At 43.2% G+C, this 20,023-nt stretch overlaps 1 long non-coding RNA gene across 4 annotated transcripts in view; it reads left to right on the top strand.

The window, feature by feature from the left end:
- Window positions 1-752: 752 nt before the first annotated feature.
- LOC126039582 (uncharacterized) overlaps window positions 753-20,023 on the top strand; it is a 30,799-nt gene continuing 11,528 nt past the window's right edge. For 3 of the 4 annotated variants that reach the window (XR_007506351.1, XR_007506350.1, XR_007506348.1), the window contains exons 1-5: window positions 753-827; window positions 4,052-4,153; window positions 6,034-6,136; window positions 17,214-17,341; window positions 17,872-17,909. This is a non-coding gene — a long non-coding RNA (uncharacterized LOC126039582). Of the gene's footprint in view, window positions 828-4,051; window positions 4,154-6,033; window positions 6,137-17,213; window positions 17,342-17,871; window positions 17,976-20,023 lie in introns of all 4 variants that reach the window. The other variant, XR_007506349.1, reaches the window with a different exon arrangement.

Genomic DNA, 20,023 nt, shown 5'->3' with positions numbered 1-20,023 from the left:
AAACTATTCATGGCACATCCTAACTTTTCAGTAGAGGCTGCAAGAGGGAATGGAGGAGAGCTTGCACCGGTGGGCAGTCAGGAGGGATTTCTTGTATTTTCCCCATTCCTCCAATGATGTTGGTTCATCACCGGCGTCAGTTCAGACCAGATACAAACTCTTGATTTATCAGAGATGTAAGCCTCCTGCTTCAAGGTGTATTTACAGTGCTCTTGATAGGCATGGGAGACTTCCCCTTGTGGAAGTCAGGGCTGACCAGGCTGTGTACCTCAACTAAAGAACCACAAATGGTGGCTTCTGTGCCTGATATCAAGGCGACATTGAGGTTTATTTTGATAGTTTATGCTCCCCCAGTGAGGAAACTGCAGCACTAGCACAACACTTTCAATATACCCACCTCACACTGCTGGACCTTAAAAGTAGGGCTGTATGTACCTTGATGGATGTCGAAAAGGGACGTTGGCTTTTGAAATTGTGCTGAGAGCCTTTCTTGAGCCCTGATACAACTTTTCAGTGGGTTTGTAAATTTAGATAGCAGCTTAAATCTCATCTGCTTGATATGGTTTATGTGCGAGCTATTTGACAGCATACATTTCCAATTAGTGACAGATTGCTAAATGACGTGGGTCCCGAGGAACGGTTCGTGTCGATGGTGCAATGCATCTAGATTCTCATGTGTTGAGTGTCACATCCATTGCTTGCAAAAGATATTTTTGGACTGTAATGACAGAGACTGATTCATTTTGCTTGGCTTTTCCAGAGGAATAGGTGGATTCAACGCTGCTGAGATACAAGAGGGAGCTGGAGCTGGGGTCTCCTACACCCTGGTAAGTGCTCTGGTCACCGAGTGGTTTGATAAGGAAAACACGATCTATGGCTATCTTTCCACAGGTTTATAAATACAGCTTTAAGATTTGTTTATTTTTAACTGGAACGAGCACATTGGTAATTTGCACGATTTTTCGGCCTCCAAAAATGTCCGAGTGACTCAGTAGGTGGCACCCTTTCTATTCCTTTATTTTCCACCAAATGTCAAAAAAAAAGTTGGAGCTGGAGCTTGTGTGTGTGTGAAACAAGTTCAGCAAAAATGTAAATGCATATTTGTCTCCTTAATTGAATATAGTATATTGTGAAATCATTACTGTCAGGGCACACTTAGGTTTATACAAACGCTTAAGTAAAGAAAATATATAAACCTAGATTGACTTGAACAATTTGAATGTGATAGCGGACATCTGTGTTCAATAACGTTACTTTGGTAAGCAGTGTTTAATATTTCATGTCAAAGCAAGGAGAGTAATAGAACAGGGTATTTTCTGAATTCTTAGATTGCTGAAGTTTATGGCACGGCGTAATATATAATCTGTCCTTTGTCAAGCTCACCAGAAAGAGCCCTATTGCAGCTGAAGATGTAAAGTGCTCTAATATATATGTTTCTAGACCTCTCCCTGCTTGAGGAATTAATCTTGGGAGGTGCTGAGTGCCCTGAAGTGCCAGTGAAGTCAGCGGGATCTGAAGTTTCTTGCAGTTCGGTGGACGGGGATCCTTACAGGGGCTAATTACCCTCCTCCAGTCCCCAGCCCGGAAAGCCCTTAAGCACTGCTTAATTTTATTATGTGAGGAGTCCTCCCGAAACTGGCTTTAGTAACGCTGCTGAGATAGTGTCCAGAGGTCCAGCTCATGCCTCCATCCTCTTATTATTTCCCTGACCTCGGGAAGTTGAAATCTGAATGTGAAGAGGTGAAAAAGAGGGAGAAAGCTCCTCGCCCAGGGGTAGATCTGCCACCAAGGGCTGAGCCCAGAGTGCCCCAAAATGGGCCAGGGTCTTACCTGCTGGGCTGCGGGTGGTGGAGGAGGAGGGAAAGGGCACGTCTTTGCTCCAAGTGAAGTCTATGCACAAGCACATCGCCAGCTCGAGGACTCTGTTCGCCTTCAGAAAGTTCAAAGGAAGAGAAATATTTCTAAGTATCTTCCAAGTCTATTATTAATGAACAATTACATTGATGTTTTTGGATGGATTTGCACAGAGTAATTCATCTACAAACAGAGCTTTCTTTTGTATTTCCCCGCCTCCAACCCCAATCTTTTGTATTTCATTTTTAGGTGAAATTCTGTAGTGGAAGTAGCCAAAAGAAACATGCTTTCCCGAGCTTCATGCTGAATGTCTGTCTGGATATTTTCATTTTAACTGCAGCTTGGGAAAAAAAAATGTAAACATGGTGCTAGTGTCATTTTTAAGCTGAAACTGTTCTTCCCCTATGTTCAAATAGCATTATAAATGTTTGCTCAAAAGAAGCATATTTATTCATCTAGCCTCTGAGAGAACACTGTGTGCATAGGTAGTAATAAAAATGTATTAAGGAGTGAGAGAGATTCCCCTGGTAAATGGCTTTTCTCTTGACCTCCTCTTAAGCATCTTAGCGGGGCTCTGCTGCTGCCTCTCTAAGGAAGTATGTTTGCACTGGGGAGGAAGAATTTTTAAAGTTGCAGAGTGTTACAAACAGTGAGCAAATAAGTGTGGGTTTGTCTTTTCTTTTTTATAAAATGCTGGGAAAAAAACTCTTATGAAAAAGACATGGCAAGCAAAGCAGTCACACACAATAAACGTTGTTCCCAACATGCTAAATAATTTCTTACAATGTAGATGATCTATTTAATTGTTATTCCATAACATTTTTTTTTTCTCACTAATTTCTCAGCAAATCGTTTTTTGGTGTGACTATTCGCTAGTCCTGCGTTTGATACATAGATGTTGATCAGATACCCAACATCTGACCACGTGGCATATCCGGCACAGGACATTATTGTCCCCTGATTACCAGCACAAGTGCAAAAATGATTTCCAGTAACTCTTTTGCATGAGACCATGGAATTGCTTTTCCATTAATTTGATTCATTCAAATGTTTGTGGAAAGGAAACACAAAACAGGAGGGACTGTAGCAGGAAGAAATTCAGCAGGCTATTTGTATGACTAAGGGCAGGACTTCCCTGCTTTGCTCACCCAACTATCTCTCCTATCCAATTAAACATGCGCTAGGCAGTCATCAAACCGAGTGTCTCGGTTCACCGTAGAAGCTGGAGATGGAAAACACCTGCTCAGCCCATCTTCCATCCAGTGCAGAGCCATTTCCCTGCAGGACATAGGTCATCCCTAAATTCTGCAGCTGACATGCTATATACAGCCTCAACTGGCAACATCCTGTCCAGCGCTGCACTTCATAAATCAGGGTTAGGCCCAGTAAATCGCCAAGGAAGAGCAGTTACCAACGGCGTATCTCCCTTCCCAATGGCTTTCTTATGTTTGAAGGAATCAGTGGCATGTCAGAAATGATACTCTTACTCAAACACTAAATAGTATCTTGATAGTGCCATATCTTGCCAAGCAAGAACATAAGCAAACACTCAGGTCTTCACTGGGGACTTGAGCAATCGCCCTCTGTGGCCAACATTCCTCCCAGCTGTTTACGCGTCTGTCATAGGGTCGTTGCTGTTCTTATCAATAGATGATGTTATTACTGCTATATTACTATGTCATTTTATCATTCCTGGGTGGGAGGATGAGTTAAATGATGAATCTGCACATATTTGTCACGATGGGAGCCTCCGGATCTCCATGTTTCTGTGGAAACCTGGCCCTGGTTTAGCTGAACTGGCTTTAAAATCTGGCCCCATTGTGGGTGCTGAGCACTCAGAAAAGGAAAAAAAGCTGGCGTTAAGCTCCGCTTGGATATCTGCTCCCAGATGTATGGATGTTTGTTTATTTTTACATTTAAGAGATCTAGAAAGCTGCACCAAGATGCAAAACAGCACAACAAAAATAGTCTTTGCAAATACTAATCTTCACCGATTGGCTTAAAGCAGATATGTATTCTTTCCATAAATTTTTGGGTAAGCTTAAGTTACAGAAGGCCAAAAAGGAAAGATCAAAAAAGCCTATCTCGGCCAAGATCATTAGTTTAGAATATATGTAGTGCCAAAACAACACAAGTTGCACAATTTCACCACACATACCCATTTCTTAACTCATTCTGGCTTGATCAAACTCAACAGAAGTCAATGACTCCAGTAGACCGCGAAGGACTTTACACCGGGCTGTGGCAGCTGATATCCTACTCCTGGTTATGGTCCAGTGGCCTGTTGACATCAATGCAGGTAATATTGGACAATGTAGTGTTATTTCTGCCTTACCTGGTGAAGCAGTGAGTATTTTGAGCAGAAGTCCCTTGAGTACTAATCAGAAATGGTGCACCCTCTGTTCCGTTAGAGACAGGTTGGAAGCAAGCTTTGATGAAGGGCTGCTGCTTCACTTTCTGAAAAAGACCACAGTGCTATATTATTGTGTGTGTCTTCCTGGGCCTCGAGATGAAGTTTTTCAAAGTGGTCTTGAGATACCTGTAACATATGGTGACATTTTCAAATATTTGCCATGCTGGAGAGTCTGTGCTGTAATGTAGGCAACTGCCACGCTGCAGTGACGCTGGGGAAATAGCAGAAGTCTGGCTTACAGAGCAAAGATTAAATAACATTGTCCAAATTTTAACAAGGTTATCACAGTGGGCCTGGGAAAAAATCAGCCATGTGGTTCTCTAAAGACTTTGAGGTATTGTTAATTAAATGACTGCTGTGTTTTTACCTCCCATAAAATACTTTACCTCCCATAAAAGCTTTTTAGCTTGACAATGCATTAGGCAGAAATCCTGCCCAGTGTCTGCCTGCTCTTGAGCAAATGCCTCATGTTGCTCTCGGGGCTGCGCGAGCAGACGCAGCTCCGGTGCCAGCACCCCAACCCAACCTGCGTCTGCCTGGAAGGGCCCCGAAACACCCACCACCACCCCCCCACCACGTTTGGGCACGAATGAGACAATGGCAATAACCTCCTGGCTGATGAACTCCGCCAGGCAAGATGGGAAGGGCATGAAAACGTTCAGATTGCCATGAGTGAGAAGCAACACAACATCCGTATTGCCTCTCTTGTTCTTGGCATTGCAACAATGCATAGTTTTCTGTTGTCTCTGGAACCACTCAGGCCTGTAATGAATGGAGTACCAGTGATTGGAAACGTTCCTTTTAAGCGGATGTTTCCATTACTTTGTTTTCCTCCTTAAGCCTTGTAATGGTTTTTTCAAGTGTCAGCAGAAGGGCTGAAGCATCTCTTGATCTTGCAGTTTGCATGTCCATGTGGACCAGTCCAGGCACTGTGTGGAATTTTCAACACAATATTCACTTGTTCTCCAAACTGTCAATGTTTTGATTATTTCATGTCACTGGTGCTAAGATGGAAGGACTTCCGAGGTCTATATTTTTAAAAGTGATTGCAGACAGTAATTCTGTTTGCAAACATGATACGTAAAGCTGATTTTCAGAAAAGCTGAGGTCACCTTCTTCTCCATGACTCTAGGCAAAATTATGGGAGTTTGATGTCTCTGAAGAACTGAAAAAAAGAGTGGCCACCCTTTAAAACATCAGTTGAACGTTTAGAGTTGGTTGGGACGCTTCAATTAAAATAAAATTTTAGAAAATAATTTGTCAACACCAAAGCTCTGTGGAGGATCAGATGAACTTAGAGTGTACCTTCCACTGTCTCTGCTTCTTAGTCTGTGATTTACCCAAATCACAAGAATGCTGCTGCTTTAAATAACCCAGTGGTCAGGATAGCTCACATGTGTGAGAACTGGGATTACAACCCTCAGCTGAATGCATCTGAGCAGAGATTTGGTCTTGAATTTCCCACACCCAAAGACCTAAATTCCAGGATATTAGCAAGATAGAAACAGTTGTCAGGCGTCTATCTTGTTCTGTTGGAGAAATGAAAAAAAAAAAAAAAGAGAGAAAGAGAAAGGGAGAGAAAAAAACCTTGGCTTCATCCCAGTGTGGAAACCTTTTCCCATCTCAATTTAGCTGAAAAAAGAGCCAAGACTAGCAGCCAATGCCTTAGTAACTTAGGGACCCTATTCAGCAAACTGCTTAATCCCATACTTAAGCGTACCTATGGATATGGTTTATGTTCAAACTTGCATGTTTTGCTGGATTAGGTTGGCTTTAGATGGAAACTTGAAGATCTGGAGAAGCAAGTCTATATTTCTGATCCTTCGGTCTTTACTCAAGCGGATTGCTTACTGGTCAATAAAAACTCAGGTAAGTACTGTAAGCGGAGACCAGCTCCCCCCCCAGCAGTGATAACTGGGAGACGTTTGGGCTCAGTATCTGCTTACCCATGTTTTTTTCTTATGTCTGTAAGATGTGCTACAGATTGGATCACAAGTACTCCAGTTTCTGAACACCTCACACCAACCCCAAAAAGAGTGGCCGTGCTCTGAAAAAGCCCCTAATACCACACCTAGTGTCAGCAGCAAACGCGGATGCTCAGTATACGTGTCACCTCATGTTGAACCTGTTCCACTTCAGCAGAAGTGTGTGGACCAAAGTAAATTAGGAAGTCCAGAAAAGGGACCATGGAAGTTTGCGTGTTGGTTAGGTTGGTAGCCTGGAGAAGAGGGGTATAAAAGAGGGATATCCTGAATCTGCGTCGATGCAGTAGAAAAGCCCCATGCTCCTGTGCTTCCAGACGTGCTAGATGCGTTTTCATGAGCTCACAGAAATGTGGGGTTGGCTGGGACCTTGGGAGGTCACATAGTCAAGCTGCTGCACTGATGCCAAGACCATCCCTGACATGTGTTTGCCTGTGCAGTTATTGAAAACCTCTTCTTCAGGGACTCGCTAACTTCATTCTTTTCATTAAGTGCTTCACGACCTTTGCAGTTGGGAAGCTTCGCCTAACATCCGAGCGCACCACCTCTGCTGCAAACACAGGCAATTTCTTTCCCCACAGGATACAGAGTTGTTCATTGCCCTTTTCATAACCACACTTTGTGCACTGGGAGATAGCCAGCACATCTCCTATATGAAAACAAGCACTGTTTCAATTCTTCTCCAGCTTACATATATGTGTGCGTGTATATATATATTTTTTTTTTTTTAAATATAGATATATATAAAGGCACTTCAGTCCCATTGCTCTCCTGAGCGTGGCTGTTCCTGAGGGTGCAGCACACTCATTTCTCTCCAGTGATGCCCTCCCTGGAGCTGTGTCCCTCTTCCAGACCTCTGTCCCACCCACTGCTCAGCTCCTGTCCATCATCCTCATGGCTACGCGTCAAATGGCCCTGAGCTCCTTCCCTCAGGTCATTTTTCTAGGCTTTGTCAGGCAACGTTGAACGGGGGCTCTCAAAGTCCTCCCCGAATCCCCCGGGTCCAATGTTGGGAGGTGCTGGAGGACCCACAAATCCTGGTGGCCACGCGAGGTGACCCATTATCTGGCGGCTCCCGCGCTGATATAACGACAGTGTTGTTCGTAAAAGAAATGTGTTGGCATTCAGGCATGACTCTGCCCCACAGGATCATAGAAGTGATTTAATATTTTAAACTATGAAACATGGCTTTTAACAGTTTCTGCAGGGTGCAAGTGCACTTACAAGATAGCACTGTATTAGTCACTACCATGGGCCACCTTCTGAATATTATAAACCTTAATTTACTTTTTTTATAATCTGAATGGACTTTTTAAGTATATCTAAGGGAATTGGAGTGAGGAGAAACATTGCTTAATTCAGCCATTGCATCCTTAAAGCCAGATTGGAAACATGGAAACCATATGTGAGCTTTTAGCTAATAAAATAAAATGCCAAAATGTGGCGGCTGAAGCTATTGCACCCAAAATATAATTGCACATATGCTCATTTACTCACTTATAATCAAAACATTAAAAAATAAAAAAAAAAATCTTTGATACTCAGACTAGGTGTAACTGTTGGACTAAGTTATTTTACAAAATTATTTTACATGGAAAGAATGTGCATGGGTTTTTCTAATGGCAATATGAAAAGCAAACTGTATAAATACAGCCACACACAGCACCAATTGATAATGTTTCACCTGAACACAAAAAAGTCCTCAAAATCCTTTAGCGGGCCAGATTTATATTCCTTTTACTATAAAGTAATCTTACTTTTAGATGTCTCTAGACTACATATTAATGGTAAATACGTTTTTTATGCTGAGCATTGGTTTTCTTAGCAGTAGATTCATTTTTTTCATTATTAAGAGTCCTAAAGAGATATTTACCACTGCCAAAGGTGCCAGAACTGAAATCCTCTCTTTACTTGAACACTTCATCCCTCATGTCCTGACTGTCTCTAAAACATTAGTTTTAGCTGGTTTTAGTCTCTCTTCAATCCAAGCCTTACCGTTCCAGAACTGATGGGAAGCTTCATGGGGATGTTGAAAATGAGCTGCTTAAAAATCAGTCAGAGAAGATCCCGCTCCTTATTCAGAGGTTAAGGACCATACAGTCCTCTTTCTCCTCCTATTTTTCCCTGTGATATCGGTTGCATGAATTCAAGGAATCTCGGCTTGGCTTGGGCAGCTGAAAAGGATTTTGCAGCATGCGGTCCCTCGGGCGACGTTTGCCGAAAGCCACGCAGGTTTGGAGCAAAGAACATTTATCACATCAATCTTGAGCGCCAAGGTCTAGTGCAAGGCTGAACCACCGATAGAGCCACAATAAATTCACTTTTTTCTGTGGATTAGCTGTCAAGAGTGGGAAGCGAGAGGAGCAGCATTGCTCTCACTGGCCAATAGGCTACACTAAAATTTACGTGAGCGTAAACCTCAACCTAGTGTGCAATGAGAAGCCATTGCCTGGCTGGAAATAATGGGACCAACTCTTTTAGTTTGGAGGCATTGACATTCCTGGTACTGCCCCAGAGTGCCCTTCCCATGGGCAGCCCCTGTGTCTGCCCCAAAGCCTCGCTCCCAAAGCCAACGCAAAGTTCCTTGAAATTAGCCAAGAAGTGACTGAAAGACTTGTGGCATGCCTGAAGAATTAGATTTTTCAGTCACCAGCGCTTTATCTTTTTAGAAACATGAGAGGAAGGGGTAAAGATTATAATGTGTCTTCTAAAAGGATGAGAGAGGAAAGTTAATTAATAGGGAAGCAATTGGATGGGAACGTGGGTTAAGTGCCTGGCTCTGCCACTGGCTTCTTTCGCAACCACGGCCAACATCCATATTTCTTCCTCTCGCCAACCTTTGCGTCTCTCTTGCCCCCATACGCCATCTGTAAAACAGCTCCCATCTGTAAAGTATTTCCATTGTTTGTCTCGAGAGCTTGATGGCTTTTGACTATATGCAGCGCATTGCACAATGGCCTCTGGATGCTATTTTATAAACAGCAAATAGAAATAGAAGCCTTTTAAGGAGACTAATAAAAAAAACTTTAGGAATAATCTGTTTAAAGTGAATTTGAAAGTGAAAAGCTGATGTGCAGATGCAGTGCCGGGATATCTTTGAGGCGGGCTAGCCAAGAAATCGGCCCTTGTTTATTTTCTTATGTGATAAGTTAGATAGGGAAAATGTTTTTATAATTTTTTTTTTTTTAAATTAAAAAATCAGATGGAGCAGCCAAAGGAACGAGTGAAGTCAGATCAAAGATGATAAATTGAGTCTGATGAGATGAAGAGTTTACCTATTTCAAATACTCAACTGAAAAGTCCAATTTTATAGAAAATTCTTTCTTTTTAAAAAAAAAGAGAGAGAGAGAGGAAGAAAAAAAAAACACATAAGAGAAATGAAAAGAAAAACATGCCATAGCCAATAAGTTGTGAAAAACTGTGGAGACTGGCACTTTCAAATGCTTGGCAGGTTATTAAGCCAATTTTTATTTAGTCCACTATAACTGTTGGAGGGTCTGTGATTCCCAACTGTTTCACATCAGAGAATGAAAACAACTATAGCCCAGCCAAGACCACATTGGTGACTGCCAGCCCCTTTATGTGCCAAACATGAAAGCAACAAGTCCAGATGCTTTGATCCCAGCATTTTTGGATTTAGCCCAGAATGTTTTTAACTCATGTTAGGACAACATACATTATAACTGGAAATCAATCAATAGCACTGTGACCTTCAAACGCAGTAAATGTTTGGAGTTAGTTTCTGAGCATGTAATCTAAATTGGGGATTGGAAGTTGGAAGCGTTCCTAACCTAACAGAAAAAAAAAAAAAGTATAGTTTTAAAATCTGGAGTCGCAAGGAAGCAACAAATGAAGGTTTAATTATCTAGGGAAAGAGTATCAGGCTTTGGAGATGCATCTGATGTGGAGGGCTCCAAAAGCCCAAGAAGCAAAGCAACACCATCGAGCCACCCTCCCCAGCATAATGGGGAAAAAAAAATTAGTGAGATGATACAGGAGAAATCCATAAGGACCAGCCCTCTCCCACTCTGGACTGGGTATCGTGAGCCCGCTTCGGAGGTGAGACGGTCCCTGGGTTGCTGCCACATCGAACGGCCACAGATGCTTCCTCGGTCACCGGTGGGAGCCCGTTGCCTTCAGCAAAGCTGTTGGTGGGCTTCACTCCGTGCTGTGGGTCTGCAGGGCAGGGTGGCACGTGGGGGCGAGGAGATGCCCATGGGGAACAGGCAGGGAAAACTCATCCATGCATCCCGGGAAGGTTTATGCCCAGTGTCTGCATCCCGGGCATTTCACCTCAGGTCCTGAGTCACCCCCAGTGCTATGGGACTCCTTTGGCAAAGGTTGTAGGAGATAAAAAAAAAAAAAAAAAAAAAAAAAAACCCCTTAATTTATTGCAAATACAGCTGTACCATAGACAAGGCTTTAGCTAGTCTTATAGTCCGACATTGTGATCCCTTTAACCTTTACACTGCTGCTACACCAGTGGAGTAACACCTGATGTGCACCGATTTAAATCAGATCAAGGTCTGACCTCTACAGGGGAGAAGCGGCTTCAGAAGGTAATTAAAAGAATTTAATCTCTTGGGTTTTTTTTTTTTTCCTCTTTCTTTTGCAGTATGATTTAATTGTATTGCCACTAAATACCAGTCTAGACAAGGTCTTGTTAAAAGCTTTAAAATCCCGGAGTAGTTTTACCTATTAGTGATCGTGAATAGCTGTTGGCATGCTGCGGACTGAGCTCACACAAAAGCTCTCTTACAGTAACGCTCCTAAAGTTAAAAACCCCTATCACAAGGAATAAAAAACTAGATAAAAAAATTCTAAAAAGCTTTTCTCCAGCTAGAAAACCAAGTCCTTTTTAGCAAATATGAGATCCATACTGTCACGAATCGCAAATTGGCAAGTCGCTGTCACTATAATACCAACTTTGTGCCCGACCTGGTCGTCACCAGCAGTTGCAGGGACACAGGGCCAGCGGCGATGCCGAAAAGGCAGCGGCGGCCCACCGCGCTGCCTCGCCTGGCGGGGATTTGCCGTCCGACCTGAAGACAAGGCTCAGCAGTTACGGTGATTCGTAGCGCAAATAAAGTCCCTCGAGGTGCTGCAATGAGGGGAAGGGAGACAGCCGTTCCACGGAGGGAAGGAGGGAGCGTCGGGCACACGGGGACCGTAGGGAGAGGAGACACAACCCTCAGCCTCGAGTACCACTCGCCGGTGGGAAAAAACCTCTGTGGCAGTGAACATGACGTGCAGGAGCGGGCTCAGGGAGCGGAGGAGCCCCTGAGAAGTCCTGCTTGGGTGCAGGCTGAGCCTGGGTGTGGGTATGCAAGCACCGAACCCCTGTGAGCTGGGGCTGACGGCAGAAACCCTGCGCTCCTCACGTTGATGCCTGGACCCCTCGCGCCTGGACAGACATCTCACATCTGGACATCTCACATCTGGACTTCTCATGGCTGTACTTCTCACGCCTCTACTCGCTGCAGCCTGTGTCATCTCTCCTTTTCCATTGCACCATATTCTTAGCAGCTCGTTTTTAAGAAAAGGGAAGATGCACCAAATGTCGCAGGGGACCCAAAACTCTTTGCGTGAGCCTCCAGCCCTTCACTGTCAGAAAAAGTGCTTTTTGTCAATACTTAGAGAAAAGAACACGGTGCTAGATAATTGCCGTCGTTTGTCTGTCTGAGCTGATGGCTTTCCCGTTTCATTTCCTCCTGTGTAATGTTATAGGGGACATATATGAGATATTCAGGGAGGACTGAAGCAGGGAAGTCTGCAGGAGTGTTTAGTGGGAGGTCAGGAATTTTTAAGAGGTATTATTACAAGGCGGTGTGGTTTGGGTCATGTTTCTTGTAGACATCTTGTCAGGAAACTTTTTCAATAATAAATTATAATCTCTTTATATATCGTACAAGCTTATTAAACTCAATCTTTAAACATAAAACTGAATTTTAGAATATCATCAGACAGCTTAGAAGCTAAAAACAAAAAATGAAAAGAAATAAAACATATGCTGGCCAGAGTTTTAAAGACAGTAGCCACAGCACACCAGATTTTAATTAGCAGCTACCTGCAGTGGCAGTGGCCTGGGATGAAATGTTTTGATGTGCGTAAATGTTTCTATAAAACAGTTGAAGCTTTCTTAGATCCCATATCTTTTTTTTTCTGAGCATCGTGGTTTTCCAGTACAGACATTTCGTAGACTGGGATCTCGGGAAGATCTAAAGTCTTTGCCCTCTGTCTTTCTTTCTTCAATAGTAAAATGAGGATACTTACTTATATTTACTATAAAAGGCTCTTAGTTCTTCCAAAAAAACAGTATTTAATGACTGGATAGAACTAGCAGTTGTGGTAGCAATAGTTGAAGGCATGATCTGACCATAAATCCTGCTAACACATGGACTAGGAGAATAACGCTGTAGGTAATGATCCAGATGATCGAAATACTTCTGCTGTGCCATCTTCTGTCAAAAATATCCTTGAGTCTAACCTGCACTGGCCTTTTTCAGAAACGTAGAGCACAAAATTCATGTTCTTTCTCCCAAACCCCTCCTGCAAATGGCTGCAAAAGAGCCTCTGCTGACTCGGCCAAGGCACTTCACAAACAAAATCCTTGGAGGTGGAGTGGTGACCCAAGCACCACCTCTGCTGGGAATCCTCCATGGCAGCAGCTCAGCTCTGATTTAAACGTGGGGCTCTTTGCTTTGGCATCGCCCTTTCCCCGTTGGATGGGTTAGGACTGCATGAAATCACAGCAAAAAAAACCCCAGTGATGGAGTCACCGTCATCGCCTTAGAAACAGAATCATTTAGGTTGGAGAGGACCTTTAAGATCATCGAGTCCAACCGCCTTGTGGCCTGGAAAGATGCGAGGTGATGAGGTGGGTCCTGAAGAGCTTTCGGAGTGGGAAGGGGATGCCCAGCGCCACCCTTATCTCTTGTTCACCCATTGGGACTGACCTCGCGGCACAGAAAGAGAAGAAAGGGCAGGACCCAACCCAGTCTGTGAGCCATTTTCAGGATTTTATGGTAAGGGCTGATAATGTCTGATAAGGTCTGGAGAAAATCCTGAGCACAGCCCGATTTGTATGGACTTGGGGGAAAGGGCAAGGGGTCCTCGAAATAAATCCTGCCCCAAGTCAGGCAGGTGGCTGCTGCCCCCGCTTAAAGGAGCGCTTACAAATTACAGAGATATCCCTTAATTCGTGCGCACAGTTGATCTGAATGAGACAGCCAGTACATATAAGTGTGTATACCTATGTGTCCCACCTGCTGTGCCCGTGATGCTCATTTCTGGGCTCATATTTCTGCCTCAAATTCCCTGGAGCCCGAAACGGAGGATGTCGTGTCGCAGCCGACATCTCCACCCGCGTCAGCAGGGACGGCCCCTGCGGAGCTCACCCCGTCACGCCATGCTGTCCCACAGGGACCTGCCCTTCAGGTGGTCTCACCGGCCTCAGGCGCAGAGGACGCACTACGTCCTGCCCTGATTTACACCCTACGCAATCCAGCCTGGCCCAGCGTTGGCAGCTGGCACCTAGTGATGAGATAATATTTACAGAGATATAAATCAGGAAGCCCCTTTCCAATGTAAATAGTACTGAAACGATTTGACCCTAGGTACTAATTTCCTTTCTTAATCTGTAGCCTAACAGAGCATTCTTGTAAAGTGCAGGTTTTCCTCAAAGGTGCTTTTTATCAAACGCTTGATGGAGGTTGGTGGAATGATTGGTCATGAATCGCCGGCCTCACAGTAAGGGTAAATGTGATTAAGGTAATTATGTTGTAGACACTGTTACATATTAGAGATAGCTATAGATTTTTATTATCTGTTGTGTCAGGTTTAATTGGTGGCTATTAGTGTCAGATCTGAAGATACACAAAGCCTTTTAATGGGAAATCTGATTGCACCTTGGGGCATTTTCTCTCCACAGTCAAGATTGCTTTTCTTCTCTGTCATGGGGAATACTTGTATTCATCAGTACCACAGCAGCTCTTCATCAAAAAAAACCCCAAAACAAACCTTCAGTGGTCATTAGAAGGTGTTAGAGGGCCTAGGCTGAATGGGCAGTGTGGACAGGACAGTACGTGGGGTATCAAGGAACTGGGGGTTTATTCCCTGTGTTGTTAATTACCTGTGTTCTGATTATTTCTATTTTGACTGTCAATTCTTCAAGGCATGAAGAATTATACTAGTTTTGTACAAAGCTGAATATAATGGCTCTGGTCTTATTTTTGGACCCGTTGGTCTTCCTATAACCCAAATAATAACTATGGAATAATACCAGACTTTGGGGATTTTTTTATTTTATTTAAACGTGGGGTCCAGGTCCAGGCTTAGAACAAGAATTTCTGGCCCAGTGACAATTTAGAGAATGGGAAAGGGAATTGTCAGATCAGTTAATTAACCATAGACTAGGCAAGATAGATACATTGACAAATTATTATACTCTTGCTGTCAAAGCACATGGAGAAGCTGCTGCTTCCAGCGACGTGCTACATGGGTGCCTTATATTAACCTGGAGGGAGCATCCCTACTGCTGAACCACACAGCTCATCAGCTTCGAATAACATGCTAGATTTATCCTCTGCAAATTCTCATCCACATGTATAGATTCAGCCCAATGTTGTTAAGCTTGTGAAATTTGATGGGCTCACAGCACGAGGTAGTTTAGCTGCTGCTATGTGAGATTCCCATCGATGTTCAGGTTTATTGAAAACGTTATGTCCCATCTGTTTCTAGATGCTCCTTTCATGTTCCTCATCTCTTTAGGCTCTCTTTTCCAAAGAGTTCGCTTGATCCATGTGGAGTTAATAAGCGATTTTGGTGTGTGAGTATATGCATAAGGACCAAGATGTCTTGTTTCATAAAAGTCTGTCGTTGATTTATTCCTCCTTCTGCTGCCTTGCTTCCTGTTCATTTCTCCTCGCACTTTCAGAGCGAGGGACGCTGTTTACATTAAGGATGTTTCTTGTGTTTACAGATGGGGCAGCATTTGTAAATAATTCTGAACAGTTGTTGTTTCCAAGGAGTCTCTCCAGGCTTTCAAGAAGGGGTCTCACCATGTTAGTTCTTCGTGCTTACTCTTTGTTTTAAACTTATTTTATATGTCCTAAAAATGTGTCAGTGGGACTGGTCAGCTCCTGATGCCATTAACCTCCCAACCGTTTTCTGATGGCCGAGCAGCCAGGACACACGTGGACATATCAGCTCTAGCGACGTTTGTCTGCACATGCAGTTCCATTCGCTTCACCTTGTGTGTAAGTGAGTGTGACACACAGTCATGGGGTTTTATTTCAGAAAGTCATCGTTCTACCACCTCTCTCTCTCCCCCCGTGTGATGAGCCCCTATATCATCACTAGGAACATTGGAGTTTTATAATAACGCTGCTTTTTCTTTCAGAAAAACAGCAAAACCACACTAGGTTTGTCTTTTATCGGTATGTGTGCTTTGTCTTTTGGGTCCTACTTTAAAGACACATTTGTGGTTCTAGACATTTTCAGGTTAATTAAAAAGCCAGTTGAGAAATAGATCAGCCGGAGGCATGGCTCCTCACAGAAGTCATTGTGCCACTCATGGTGGATTTTGTGCTTCTCTTGACATCTGAACCACAAAAAAACCACTGGAAATAAATAAGTTTATCAGCTAGATGTGCATGCACTTATCATGGAAGAGTGGACACCAATTTGAATTGACTACCATCCTTTTTATCCTGGGATGTGGGGCAATACATTTTCCCTAGCGTCATGACACAGTTTTTGCATAGCCTAAAATAAAAAGCACATGTGGCATTAAGGTGAAGTGCACCAATATCTAAGCTATCAAAGCGGAAGAGTGACCAAGCCAAATATCTTTGGCTAAATGAGGCAGGAATTCAAAGCTGAGTACTGCGTATGAATAAAATGCCAAATTTGTTGTCATTGCTTGTGGTTTTTTATAGAAGAGGAGCGTCGTAGGCTGGTCTCAGTGGGCAAATCTAACCTGGAGGTTTGCTGAGCCAGCGAGACTTGCAAACACACATGGCAGCTGGCAGAAAGGAGCTGATGGGGTTTGGAAAAATCTCACCTAAGCGGGAGCATTTCTGTGTCTTCTGAGACAGGTTTAAAGGGCGGCTACAAGTCAAGCGTTCAGCTCCTAGTTGTTGAATGTCTCTATTTAAATTGCGCTGGATGCAGTTTCTTGATGAGATGGAAAACTGAGGTCTTAACCTGCTGTTTTAAGGATTATTTTTTTTTAATCCAATTTTGCATTTCATGGTGTCCCAGTGTTCTTTACTAAATTGCTGCCAATTATAAGCAGTCAAATCCTGGGGGAGGACTTTTTTTAACCACTTCTTATCCAAAGTCAATTCCCCTGGGAGAAATTGAACTCAGCAAAAAATATTTGTCTAAACAAGCATATTGGGAAAAGGTTTAAAACACACACTGCGCTTGCTGGTCCTTCTCAGGCTTGTGGGAGCTGTGGAAAGTAACTAAAATCACTAAATAGATATTTGAAACCTCACTTCTGTCAAAAAGCACCCAATCCTGTAAGTTGGAGGTATGTACAGAGGAACTGGTGCAACCTGAAGCACGGAGAAGTTACAGGGTTTCTGTTTAGAAAAGAATTTTGAATTATACACAGAAACCTTCACACGGTATGGGTTTAATATGTGCAATTCCAATTTTAAACATAATCTGTGAGCCAAGTTATAGGTAGAGCTGCTGGTGCTGAAATGTTATACAGAGAAAGGTCTGAAAGAAGCTGATACTTCTGTGATAATGTAGCTTTGGATACTTGAGTATTCTTTCCATTTCTATTTTTACTATGCTCCATTACCAGTAAAATATGCAAGTGTCATTCCAGCTTTACTGTTTTTGAAGTGCTACTTGAGCATTGTAGGAATCTTTTGGCAGGAAAAATGTATCTTTCACAGGAAATTCTATAACTATCAAGATAAGTTTTAAAAATATTTTCTTTTTCAAAGAAATGTGAATCAAGCACTGCTCTGCAAACTGACACTCTAGATGAAGCAATGAGCCTGAGCCGCCTGAGAGCAAAGGGAAGAGGCTACAACTCCTTAAATTTGCTGTTATCCGAGTGCCTTTCCAAAAGGTATTTTAATTAATTTGTATTCTTGGAAATACCATTTTCTGGGTCAACACTGTAGGCTGATGCTGCCAAAAAGCCCCTCATCCTTCTGGGGAGAGTGGCAGCCCTGATGTGGAGATGTGCCTGACCGAAACGAGCTGTTATCCCCCCTTCGGTCTGAGAGCAGCTACCTAGAAGTTGCCAACCTTTGGTATTCAGTTACTGCCGCAGTGGATTTGACCAGGCAGACCTTGGAGACTCAGTGTTTAAACCCCTCGACCATCCACGCCTTGAGTTTTAGTGTTATTCCTACAAGCAACTCTGATGTAAAGCACATCTGATGTAAAGAAGAAGTTGGGTTCTCTCTCGGCCATTATGGGAAATACTATCTTTCAAAGGAAGGGCAGCATTTACATCTTTAAAAAATTAATTCAAGATCAGAAGCAATGACTTCCAATACTATTTTTCTTTCAAGGTTTCAGTATCCCGAACCATCTGATCTCACCTAATAACGCTGCAGCACGTCAACTGATCGGTCTTCTCTTTGTTCCTAGGTAGCCTCCGCCGAGATGTTGAGCTGTATTTGCTTTGGGTAAGGTACCATGCTATGCCAATATTGTTTTGCGGGGGACAATTTTCTGCTGTTTGATTGCCTTGGGTAAGACATTTTTGGTGAATCATTATACCAAAATGCAAAGAAGGTAACTTGAGAAAGATGCTTATGTTTCTGTAGCACTTTGCAGCAGATGTCTCCTATTTACTGCTTTATTTTATTGCTTAATGACTGGATCTCGAGTAATTGAACAATTTGACAGATATTTATTTGTAAAACGTGATTCATTTAGTCAGACATTGTGAAACAGTTTCATGCCAGTTCTGGAGATTTTGGTAGAGCCTTCTAAAGATGCAAACATTCAAGTAAATTGCTCATGTCAATAGCACATCCACTTTTTACTGTTCTTTACTGCACACAAATATTTGAGTTGACAAAAAAGCGCTGGTGAACAGACTACAGGGACTTCTGAACTTTAATCAACCACAAGCACTGGCAGGGTTCAGAAGTAATTTCCTAACTATGAATCACCTGCAGACAATGAATCACATACTGGAGAAGATTGCCAAATAAAACAAGCCATCATGTATAGCTTGCATTGACTGGACTATGGAAAGGCCTTTGATTCACCTAGCTGAAAGAGAAGCTGTGATGAAAGCACTGAAATAAAGGCATAAAAGAATGTAGGAATCCCAAACCACATCTGCTAGCAGTGAATGGCGACATTTAAGTTCGACAAGGAAGATAAAAGAAAGCGAGACTAAGCAAAATAGCAGGCGAGGAGACACTATCTTACTGGAAAAGACTTGCCTGCAGAAGAACTTCACAAAGCATTTCTGGGAAGAAGACCTTAGCTTAACTTCAACCATATGTGTGAGCTCAGATTTCAACTGCGATGGAGCAGTTGTCTTTTCTGAACTGGCCAATGATCTCCGGGTGATTTTTAGGGGAACTGAAACGTGGGGATAGCAGGGAAGACAAATGGTAGGGGAAGGCTGAGGAGGGAAGGCGCTCTCCCAGCCATCGGTCTGGTGCTTGCTGAAGTGAACAGAAAGCTTCTCCAGGGATTTCACAGGCCAAACCCCTTCTGCTGAAGAAGAGGTGTTAGGTTTCCATCTCAAACAGAAAGGGGCCAAGAGTTTGGGTGCTAACAAAGAAAACGGATGGGACGTTGTATAACGTTTTTCAGAGGCAGCGCCGAGTAAAGGGATAATGAAATAGGAGAAGAAACCAAAAACTTCCTGGAGACTGTAAAGAATCATACATGAGAGTAAGTCCTACCACAAGGAAAAGAAATAGAAGAAGGAATAAAATTTACTTTTTTAATATTTTATTTCTTATGAGAGGTATTTGGCCGTGCTTTCCCAAGCAGTGAGACAATAGCTGGTAAAGCAATGACAGCGGAAGCAAAAAAAGCCCTGCAATTATCTAGACTTTGATGATTCCCCTCTGTTTGTGCCAGTATTCAATAAACCCTCAAATTGCATGCTGTAGCAGGAGAGTGAATTTACTGCAGCCAAAATCATATGAGTGCAATGAATCAAGACAGCCTTTCCGCACTGCTCAGGTCTGGCTCATGTATTATGCTGCACATACTAACGTATACTAAAAAAAAAGGTAAAGCAGAATTTCAAAACTGCTATAGAAGCTACCAGCTAACGGAGAGAAACTTGCTGCCAGCACAAGGAGGTCATCACTGGTACCTCTGCCCAGCAAGACCTGGTTTAGCTCCTGCTTTTTTCTTGGCCACTCAAACAGGCAATAATTAGGTAAAAATCTGCATTTGCTCCCCAACACCAGCCCAGCGAGGACCTGCGGTAGCCCAGCGCTTGGGTACTGGGCTGTAAAAAGTCTTCTTACTGGGGACCTTACAGTCATCCAGAGTTACTTCCAGTTGGCGCCGGGCCCTTTTCTTTAATTTGTTTTGAAGAAAGTCTGATCTGAGCTGGAGGAGGGACCGTGAGCACTTCCCCGAGCAGCCACGAGAGAGCACCCGGCAATTAGGACTGGGAAGGCTTTGCACTGCTCTGCGAAGGAAAATAAATCACCGGCAACGTTAAGAGAAACCCTTCGCAGGAGTCCCTCCTCGCCTTACGCTCTTTAAACAAAATTGGAGTCAAGAAAGCAAGCCGGGGTTAACTAAACCCTCGCTA

The sequence above is a fragment of the Accipiter gentilis genome, chromosome 6, assembly GCF_929443795.1.
Source record: "Accipiter gentilis chromosome 6, bAccGen1.1, whole genome shotgun sequence".
Taxonomy (NCBI): Eukaryota; Metazoa; Chordata; class Aves; order Accipitriformes; family Accipitridae; genus Astur; species Astur gentilis.
The sequence above is the reverse complement of the archived record's forward strand: the minus strand, read 5'-3'. Positions and strand labels throughout refer to the sequence as shown.